We start from the raw sequence: 10782 nt of genomic DNA, 5'->3' as shown, positions 1-10782 counted from the left end.
AACCTGCTAACCACCACGTGGCAGAGGAAGATCGGTTCATGGTGGATCAAAGCAATTTCGAGCCTCAGAGAGAGAAGGCAGATGCTGAAGTACACGGGGTGCACACATTTTCGACGAAATGTCCACCTATAATGCTAAACGTAAAACTGAATGGCTTACCCGTAGCCATGGAACTGGACACTGGCGCTAGCCAATCCATCATGAGTAAAAAGATGTTTGAGAGACTGTGGTGCAACAAGACATTCAGACCAGCCCTGAGCCCCATCCACACGAAACTGAGAACGTACACCAAAGAGCTTATCACTGTCCTGGGCAGTGCCATGGTCAAGGTCACCTACGAGGGCACAGTGCATGATCTGCCACTCCTGATTGTCCCGGGCGATGGCTCCACACTGCTTGGAAGGAGGTGGCTGGGCAAAATCCGCTGGAACTGGGATGACATCCGAGCGCAATCACATGTCGATGAGGCCTCACGTACCCAGGTTCTTAACAAATTTCCTTCCTTTTTGAGCCAGGCTTTGGAAACTTTTCCAGGGCGAAGGTGCGGATCCACTTGGTTCCAGAGGCACGACCCATTCACCACAAGGCGCGAGCGATACCTCACATGATGAGGGAGAGGGTGGAAGTTGAGCTGGACAGGCTGCAACGCGAGGGCATCATCTCCCCAGTGGAATTCAGCGAGTGGGCCAGCCCGATTGTTCCAGTACTCAAAAGTGATGGCATGGTCAGGATTTACGGTGACTATAAAGTAACTATTAATCGTTTCTCGCGACAGGACCAATACCCGCTACCTAAGGCAGACGACCTATTTGCGACGCTGGCAGGAGGCAAGACATTCACCAAGCTCGACCTGACTTCGGTGTACATGACGCAGGAGCTGGAGGAGTCTTTGAAGGGCCTCACCTGCATCAACATGCACAAGGAACTGTTCATCTACAACAGATGCCCATTTGGAATACAGTCGGCTGCAGCGATCTTCCAGAGAAACATGGCGAGCCTACTCAAGTGCCACACACGGTGGTCTTTCAGGACGACATATTGGTCATGGGTCGAGACACCGCCGAGCACCTACAAAACCTGGAGGAGGTCCTCCAGCGACTGGATCGCGTATGGCTGTGGCTGAAGAGATCGAAATGTGTCTTCACGGCAACAGAAGTGAAGTTTTTGGGGAGAAAGATCGTGGCGGACGGCATTCGACCCACAGACGCCAAGACAGAGGCTATCAGGAACGCGCCCAGGCCACAGAACGTCACGGAGCTGCGGTCATTCCTGGGACTCCTTAACTATTTTGGTAACTTCCTACCGGGGTTAAGCACCCTTTTAGAGCCCCTACATGTGTTATTGCGCAAAGATGAGAACTGGGTATGGGGAAAAAAACAAATAATTGCTTTTGAGAAAGCCAGAAACATTTTATGCTCCAACAGGCTGTTTGTATTGTTCAACCCGTGTAAAAGACTTGTGACGCGTCGTCATATGGAGTCGGGTGTGTATTATACCAAGTTAACGTTGCGGGGAAGTTGCAATCTGTCACCTATGCTTCTAGGAGCTTGTCTAAGGCCGAGAGGGCCTACAGCATGATTGAGAAAGAGGCATTAGCGTGTGTGTTCGGGGTAAAGAAAATGCATCAGTACCTGTTTGGCCTCAAATTTGAGCTGGAAACCGATCACAAGCCCCTCACATCACTATTCACTGAAAACAAGGGGATAAATACTAATGCCTCAGCCCGCATGCAAAGGTGGGCACTCGCGCTATCAGCGTATAACTATACCATCCGCCACAGGCCAGGCACCGAGAACTGTGCGGATGCTCTCAGTCGGCTACCATTGCTCACCACGGGGGTGGAAATGGCGCAGCCTGCAAACTTGTTGATGGTGGCGCAACCCGCAGACTTGTTGATGGTCATGGAAGCTTTTGAAAATTATAAATCACCTGTCACGGCCCGCCAGAGTAGGACTTGGACCAGCCAAGATCCTATGCTGTCCCTAGTAAAAAACTGTGTACTGCATGGGAGCTGGGCCAGCATCCCCGTTGAAATGCAAGAGCCAATCAAGCCATTCCAGCGGCGAAAGGATGAGCTGCCCATTCAGGCAGACTGCCTGTTGTGGGGTAACCGCGTACTGCTATCAAAAAAGGGCAGGGCGACGTTCATCTCGGATCTCCACAGCACACACCCGGGTATAGTAATGATGAAAGCGACAGCCAGATCCCACGTGTGGTGGCCTGGTATCGACTCCGACTTAGTGTCCTGTGTACGGCAATGCAGCGTATGTGCTCAGTTGAGCAACGCACACAGAGAGGCACCACTAGGTTTGTGGTCCTGGCCCTCCAGATCATGGTCGAGGATCCATGTTGACTATGTGGGCCCATTTCTCGGTAAAATGTTCCTGGTGGTGGTGGATGCTTTTTCAAAATGGATTGAATGTGAAATAATGTTGGGAAGCACCGCCACCGCCACCATTGAAAGCCTGAGGGCCATGTTTGCCACCCACGGCCTGCCTGACATACTGGTCAGTGACAACGGGCCATGTTTTACCAGTGCGGAATTTAAAGAATTCATGACCCGCAATGGGATCAAACATGTCACCTCAGCCCCGTTTAAATCAGCCTCCAATGGGCAGGCAGAGCGGGCAATACAAACCATCAAACAGAGCCTTAAACGAGTCACAGAAGGCTCACTCCAAACCCGTCTGTCCCGAGTACTGCTCAGCTACCGCACGAGACCTCACTTGCTCACAGGGGTGCCCCCGGCTGAGCTACTCATGAAAAGGACACTTTAAACCAGACTCTCGCTGGTTCACCTCAACCTGTATGATCAGGTAGAGAGCAGGTGGCAGGAACAAAATGTAAACGATGGTCGCGTCACTGTGTGACGGGAAATTGATCTGAATGACCCTGTGTATGTGCTAAACTATGGACATGGTCCCAAGTGGATCGTGGGAATGGTGATAGCTAAAGAAGGGAATAGGGTGTTTGTAGTGAAACTAGACAATGGACAAATTTGCAGAAAGCACCTGGACCAAACGAGGCTGTGGTTCACAGACTGCCCTGAACAACCCACAGCAGACACCACCTTTTTCGAGCCCATAACACACACCCAAAGGATCAATGACACCACTCCGGACCAGGAAATCGAACCCATCACGCCCAACAGCCCAGCAAGGCCAGGTTCACCTAGCAGCCCTGCAGTGCCAACAACATGCCAGCCCAGCGAGGACACAGCCAACACACCAGAACAGACATTTGTACTGAGGCGGTCCACCAGGGAAAGAAAGGCTCCCGACCGCCTCACCTTGTAAATAGTTTTCACTTTGACTTTGGCGGGGGGAGTGATGTTGTGTATCCCAGCATCCCTTGGGAGCACTGTATATAAGCCCCTAAGGCCTATTTCTCACTCTCGAGTGTCTTATTAAAGACTGAGGTCACTGTTACTTTAACCTCCCTGTGTGCAGCCTCACCTGTGATAGGAATACCATAATAACCAAACTGGTCGCAATGCGGTGGAGGAGGATTTCCTGGAGTGTATTAGGGATGGTTTTCTAGACCAATATGTCGAGGAACCAATTTGAGGACTGGCCATCCTAGACTGGGTGATGTGTAATGAGAAAGGACTAATTAGCAATCTTGTTGTGCGAGACCCCTTGGAGAAGAGTGACCATAATATGGTAGAATTCTTTATTAAGCTGAAAAGTGACACAGTTAATTCAGAGACTAGGGTCCTGAGCTTAAGGAAAGATAACTTCGAACTTCGATGGTATGAGACGTGAATTGGCTAGAATAGACAGGCGAGTGATACTTCAAGGGTTGACGGTGGATAGGCAATGGCAAACATTTAAAGATCACATGGATGAACTTCAACAATTGTACATCCCTCTCTGGAGTAAAAATAAAATGGGGAAGGTGGCTCAACCGTGGCGAACAAGAGAAATTAAGGATTGTGTTGAATCCAAGAAAGGGGCATATAAATTGGCCAGAAAAAGCAGCAAACCTGAGGACTGGGAGAATTTTGTAATGCAGCAGAGGAGGACAAAGGGTTTAATTAGGAGGGGGAAATAGAGTATGAGAGTAAGCTTTCTGGGAACATAAAAACTGACTGCAAAAGCTTTTATAGATATGCAAAGAGAAAAAGATTAGTGAAAACAAACGTAGGTCCCTTGCAGTCAGATTCAGGTGAATCACGGGGTATGGAGAGAAAGCAGGAAAAGGGTAGTGAGGTGAATGATCAGCCATGATCTTATTGAATGGTGGTGCAGGCTCGAAGGTCCAAATGTCCTACTCCTGCACCTATTTTCTATGTTTCTATATTTCTATGTTTCACATTCAGAACCTTCCTCTTTGACCATACTTTGGTCACCTTCCCCAAACCTACTGCTGCTCAGCGTCCATCCTCTCCCCTGCGAGCGAACTTGAGACATTTACTACATTAAAGGCACTAAGTGAATGTAACTTAAGCCGACACAAAGGGTAGTTGTTGGATGAATGGCCTTGGAGGGCATCGAAGCCGAGCCTCTCCTAATCTTGTCATACGTCTTCCAGCATGGATAGCGATGAGGGGCAGGAACCCTGACTGGCTTTCCGCTTCTCTAATTCAGTAGTGCGGAAGTACTGCACTCCGGCTGAAATCAACTTTATCAGTATGGACGCCGAAGCTGGGACCCTCTTGCTCTGCATCGTACACCCAGCCGGCGCCTCTAACAACTGAGTCAGTAGGGGAATGCATAAGTGCATATCAACTATAGACAGGAGTGAGCCTTTGGCTCAATGGCAGCATTCCTGCCTCTGGAGCAGGAGGTGTAGGGTTCAAACCCCACTCCAGGCAGTCTTGGTGAGTGAAGATTGACACCTCCTCTGGATTGTGTGCAGACATCCAGCGGGATACATGCATCTAGGGAGTTTGGGTGGTCCCCCCTTAGCACATGGGTTGCGGGAGCCCATAACACCCTCCCATTGTATTGGACCAACTCCGCGATCAGCTGGTGTTATGATGGCTACGGCCATGGAAGGGATATTCATGTCATGGCCTGTCAGACTGTGAAACAGCCCACAAATCCTTCCACTGCTTGACACTGTCCTCCAAGGGAAGATCGTGAAGATACAACAAATATAAATGGAATTCCCCAGCAGTAAGTCAAATAAGAAGCAGGCAAAAGATTAATGTGCTGCTGCGTGTTAATAAACAAGTGTGCACTGCTTTTATTCATCCACTTTGCAATTCAGAATTAACTATGAAACATCATCATCATAGGCAGTCCCTCGGAATCAGGGAAGACTTGCTTCCACGCGTGAAGTGAGTTCTTTGCTGGCTGAACAGTCCAATACTGAGAGTCACAGGTGGAACGTGGAGGGGTGGGTGAGACTGGTTTGCCGCATGCTCTTTCTGCTGCCTGCGCTTGATTTCTGCATGCTCTCGGTGTTGGGACTCGAGGTGCTCAGTGCCCTCCCGGATGCACTTCCTCCATTTAGGGGGGGGGGTCTTTGGCCAGGGACTCCCAGGTGTCAGTGGGGATGTCACACTTTATCAGGGAGGCTTTGAGGGTGTCCTCAAACAAGTCGTCTGATGAGTGACTGAAGCTGGTGCGATTCCATTGACAATCAGACCCACTGCGAAGGTGTCTTCAAGCTTGGGCCTGTACTGCACTCAGCGCTCCTGATGTTAACCTGACATCCCAGAGTAATTCCCAAAGCCTATATTGGCAGACAGGAACCTCGCCCGGTGCCAGCCCAGATTGCCAGCGCTGGTGGCAGCATTCCTCATCATTGCCTGGCACTCGAAGCACTTGACCTGCTATTTATTCCTTTATGCCATCCTTTGGCTAATAGTTTACATTCCTTCTCTTTGTGATATCTGAGCTCAGGATTGCTGGACCCTGGTTTGGATCTGTTTCTGTTTATATGTTTCACTTAAAACAAAAGTCTAGTAGCAGATTTATTTTGTATTCGTTCCTGGGATGTGGGCGTCGCTGGCAAGGCCGGCATTTATTGCCCATCCCTAATTGCCCTTGAGAAGGTGGCGGTGAGCCGCCTTCTTGAACTGCAGAGTGCAGTTAAGAGTCAACCACATTGCTGTGGGTCTGGAGTCACATATAGATCAGACCGGGTAAGGACGGCAGATTTCCTTCCCTAAAGGACATTAGTGAACCAGATGGGTTTTTAGTAGTTTCATGGTCACCATTACTGACACTAGCTTTTTTATTCCAGACTTATTTAATTAACTGAATTTAAATTCCACAGCTGCCGTGGTGGGATTTGACTTGTGTCTCTGGATTATTAGTCCAGGCCTCTGGATTATAGGCCCATAACATAACCACTATGCTATTCTGCCCCCATTAATCCTGTGGAATTGCTCATGGCGAGTGGTGGTTCCGTCATTTTATAATGCATTATATGGGGTCACTTTTCCAAACCTGCACTCCTGCATGGAGTTTCACCAACCAGGAATGCATACTATGAATTCAGGCATGGCCATCCTCCACTCATGATATTATGTCATTGACTGGAAAATCAGGAAGATCATGCACCCAAAATTCCCAACATGCACTCCTGGGAGTGGGAGCTGCTCAAGGCTCCACACCCACAATGCAACATTTGTCGAAACAATCCCAAATGCAACATATCATTAATATCCCATTGTTCATGGGCAAAATAAAATACTGCCTCTCTTCCAATAGCTTCCAATAAGGTGTCAGTTTGACTCAGTGGGTAACGCTCTCACCTCTGAGTCAGAAGGTTGTGGGTTCAATTCCCACCCCAAGGACTTGAGCACACAATCCAGGCTGACATTCCAGTGTCATAGTGAGGGAACGCTACACTGTTGGAGGTCTTTTGGATGACGCATTAAACTGAGGCTCTGTGTTCCCTCTCAGACGGGTGTAAAATATCCCACAGTACTATGTGAAGAAGAGCAGGTGAGTTCTCCCTGGTGTCCTGGCCAATATTTATCCCTCAACCAACAGATTATATGGTCATTATCACAGTGCTGTTTGTGGGATCTTGCTGTGCACACACTGGCTGCTGTGGTGGCCAGAACAACTCCACGGCGGTAAATGACTCACAGGGAAGATTGCCATCACCGAGCCATGGCTAACGCCCATTGAGTCTCCCCATCTCCCCATCAATTAAGGATGTCTGCCCAACACGAGATTTTGTACTAATCCACATAACCCGAATGACATCAATTTGGAACTTAATTTTGGTGCTGGTTAGTCAAATTAGAAACCTATTCACTCAATGCAAACTTCAAACAGATAGCTGTGTTATCGCAAGGCCCAAGAGATGACTCGTTCAATAGATCACCAAATTGATCTGATTACGTTCGGAGTCTTTTCTGCTTGTTATCTAAGACGTTGTGCAAAACTCTTGTGTGCACACAATGGTATATGAAGTCCCTGTGTGGTCAATGTATTGTGTGGGTTGCCCAAGCCTATCTCTGTAACCTCCTCCAACCCTACAATCTTCCAAGATCTCAGCATTCCTCCAATTCTGGCCTCATGCTCTTCCCCGATTACCTTCGCCCTTGCATTGGAGTCTATGTCTTCAGCTGTCTAGGCCTTAAGCTCTGGAATTGCCTCCCGAAACCTTTCCGCTTCTTGATCTCTCGCTCCTCCTAAAGATGCTCCTTTAAACCTACCTCTTTGACTAAACTTTAGGTCACCTATCCTAATGTCTCCTTCTGTGGTTCAATATCAAATCTTGTTTAAGGTGCAGCACCTTGGGACGTTTTACTATATTAAAGACACTGTATAAATCGTTGGTGTTGTTGGATTGGATGGTCAAGGATGGCAGGGTCCAACAGATTGGCCAATCCAGCCTGTGAGCACCTTTTTCCAGTCCTATGCTTCTTCTCATGTTAAACGCGCAAAGCTGATTTCAACACGGGCTAGTTTCACTGGGTGGACCGTGGTGGATCGCGGTGGAAATGGGCTTTGTGAGCTTAGTGTGAAAAGAAGTGAGATCGCGGTGAATGGCTCAGTTGTAACTAGGGTTGCCAGCTCTGGTTGGACGTATCCCTGGAGATTTTATCACATGACCTCCCACATCAAACCACCCACTCTCCTGCTATTGGTCACCTGATAAGCCCATCCTTACACCGCCTTCCCTCACCAATTGGAAAGTGGACAGACTCTTCGCTACCTGATTGGATGATTCTTGACTGTCAGTCATACGGCTTTTTTTCCCCTTCATCTCGAATATTTATATAACTAATAAACAAAAGTGTTCATAGAAAATAAAAAAATACATGTTTTAATGCCCCAATGATTTTTCTCCCAGAGTTGCTCACTACAATGTCCTGGAGATGAATCTTTAGTTCCCGGAGACTCCAAGACAATCCCGGAGCGTTGGTAACCTGAGCTGCAGTCCTTTAACAACTCCTGGGCCTGGGAAAAGGAGGATCAGAAAAAGCTGCTTCTGGAAGTAGACCAATCGTAGAGCAGCCTCTTTGCACCAATCAACCCTTCAATATGGGAGGCTTAAAGAGCTGAGGCTGAATCTTCTGTTTTCAAGCTTTGGGAGAGCAGAAAGATCGAATTGAGGATGGTGGAGAGAAGATTGGAAATGTGCACAGTGGGTAGCAACCTTGCCTCTGAGTCAGAAGGTTGTTGGTTCAAGTCCCACTCCAGAGACTTGAACACAAAAATATAGGCTGACACTCCAATGCAGTACTGAGGGAGTGCTGCACTGTCGGAGGTGCCGTCTTTAGGATGAGACGTTAAACTGAGGCCCCGTCTGCTCTCTCAGGTGGACGTGAAAGAGCCCATGGCACTATTTCAAAGAAGAGCAGTGGAGCTCTCCCCAGTGTCCTGGCCAATATTTATTCCTCAATCAACATCACTAAAAATAAAACAAATTACCTGGTCATTATCACATTGCTGTTTGTGGGAACTTGCTGTGCGCAAATTGGCTGCTGTGTTTCCTATCATTACAACAGTGACTACACTTCAAAAAGTACTTCATTGGTTGTAAAGTGCTTTGGGACATCCTGAGGTTGAGAAAGATGCTGTATAAATGCAAGTATTTCCTTCAGTGAGAAGAGGGAATGGGCTGGAATATTTTGTGTTTAGGAGCTTGGAATGTTTGTCTTGGTGGGGGTTGGGGGTGTGGGGGCAGGGAGGGCTGGGAGGACTAGTTTTTTGTGTGTGTGGATCTTTTAATTTTTTATCCGTGTAGGCCTGAAGATTCGTGTGTGAGGCTGTTTAAAAATGTCCATGTATGGGGGCTCACATTTCTGTTTTGCCATTCATATCTGGCCCCAAGCTTCAAAAGGTTGGACATTCCTGGTCTGGAGTATCTCTTCTTTTACAAAACCTCCATGACCCACTCTGACGACATGGAATGGCGTAGAATATACAGCACAGATATAGACCATTCGGCCCAACAGGCACATGCCAGAGCTTATGCTCCACACAAGCCTCTCACGCCATTCATCTATCAGCATATCCTTCTATTTCCAGTGTCAGCTGTGGCTCAGTGGGTAGCATGCCCTCTTCTGAGTCAGAAGGTTGTGGGTTCAAGTCCCACTTACAGATTTGAGCATATCAATCTTGGCTGACAGTGCAGTGCAAGTCACATTACCAAAATCAGGGTGCAGAATCTGCTAAGTGGAATCTCAGTTCATCCCCTGTATCAGTCAGCAATATAATCACAGGCTCACTTTTGGTTGAGTCACGTGATACACAAGATGCTTGGGGATTTTGAGTCTGGAAAGAGGCGTCTGAGAGGTGATCTTAGATACCATAATTAAGGAAATGGAAAGGGTTGATCTTTAAATTTAATTATGGGTCACGGGGACACAGGTTCAAACTCGTCAAAAGTAACTTTTGGACTGATATCTGGAGGTTCTTCACACAGAGAATGATCAACACTTGAGCGGATTCCCAGAGAGCGCTGGAGGCGACAACCATCTAAACAATTGGATGCAGCAATGGGGAGAGTACGGAGTCTCTCCAGATGGATGAACTAAGGTAGGCCTGCCTCATCTGTAAGTAAAAGAAAGATTTGCATTTATATAGCGCCTCAGGATGTCCAAAGCGCTTTACAGCCAATGAAGTACTTTTTGAAGCGTAGTCGCCAATGTTCCCTGTAAGCTGTGCTTTGTTCTAGATGGCTCGTTTCTTTTACTGCGCAGTCCCTTTAAATTTCTGCACATGCGCGGTAAAAGAAAGAAAGACTTCTATGACCACCGGACGTCCCAAAGCGCATTACAGCTAATGAAGTACTTTTGAAGTCCAGTCACTGTTGTAATGTTCTCCTTAATTCTTTTTAGGGTGCACGGCCCCTTTAAGGTGCTGCGTGGCCCAGTCACAGCGCGAAACATAACATTGACAAAGCTGATCCTGGCTGCGTGGGACCGGCAAACAGCTGCGCAACTTATAGGGAATGCAGATGTGCGGTACTTACAATGGAAAAGCCGGTGAGTGGCCTGCGCGTGGCCTTGCTAACGTAAGCACACTCTACTTGGGTGTGAGCCACGGCTCAGTGGGCAGCACTCTCGCTTTGAGTCAGAAGGTTGTGGGTTCAAGTCCCACTCCAGGGACTTGAGCACAAAAATCTAGGCTGACACTCCAGTGGAGTGCTGTGCTGTCGGAGGTGCTGTTTTTCAGTTGAGATATTAAGCCAAGGCCCTGTCTGCTCTCTCATGTGTATGTAAAATATCCCATGGCACTATCTTGATGACAGATCTTTCCCATTACTGCACTGCACAGCTTAGCGGGAACATGGCTAGTCACTGTTGTAATTTAAGAAAATGAAGCAACCAATTTGCGCACAGCAAGCTCCCACCATCAGCAA

This window comes from Pristiophorus japonicus, chromosome 22 (genome assembly GCF_044704955.1).
Source record: "Pristiophorus japonicus isolate sPriJap1 chromosome 22, sPriJap1.hap1, whole genome shotgun sequence".
Taxonomy (NCBI): domain Eukaryota; kingdom Metazoa; phylum Chordata; class Chondrichthyes; family Pristiophoridae; genus Pristiophorus; species Pristiophorus japonicus.
The sequence above is the reverse complement of the archived record's forward strand: the minus strand, read 5'-3'. Positions refer to the sequence as shown.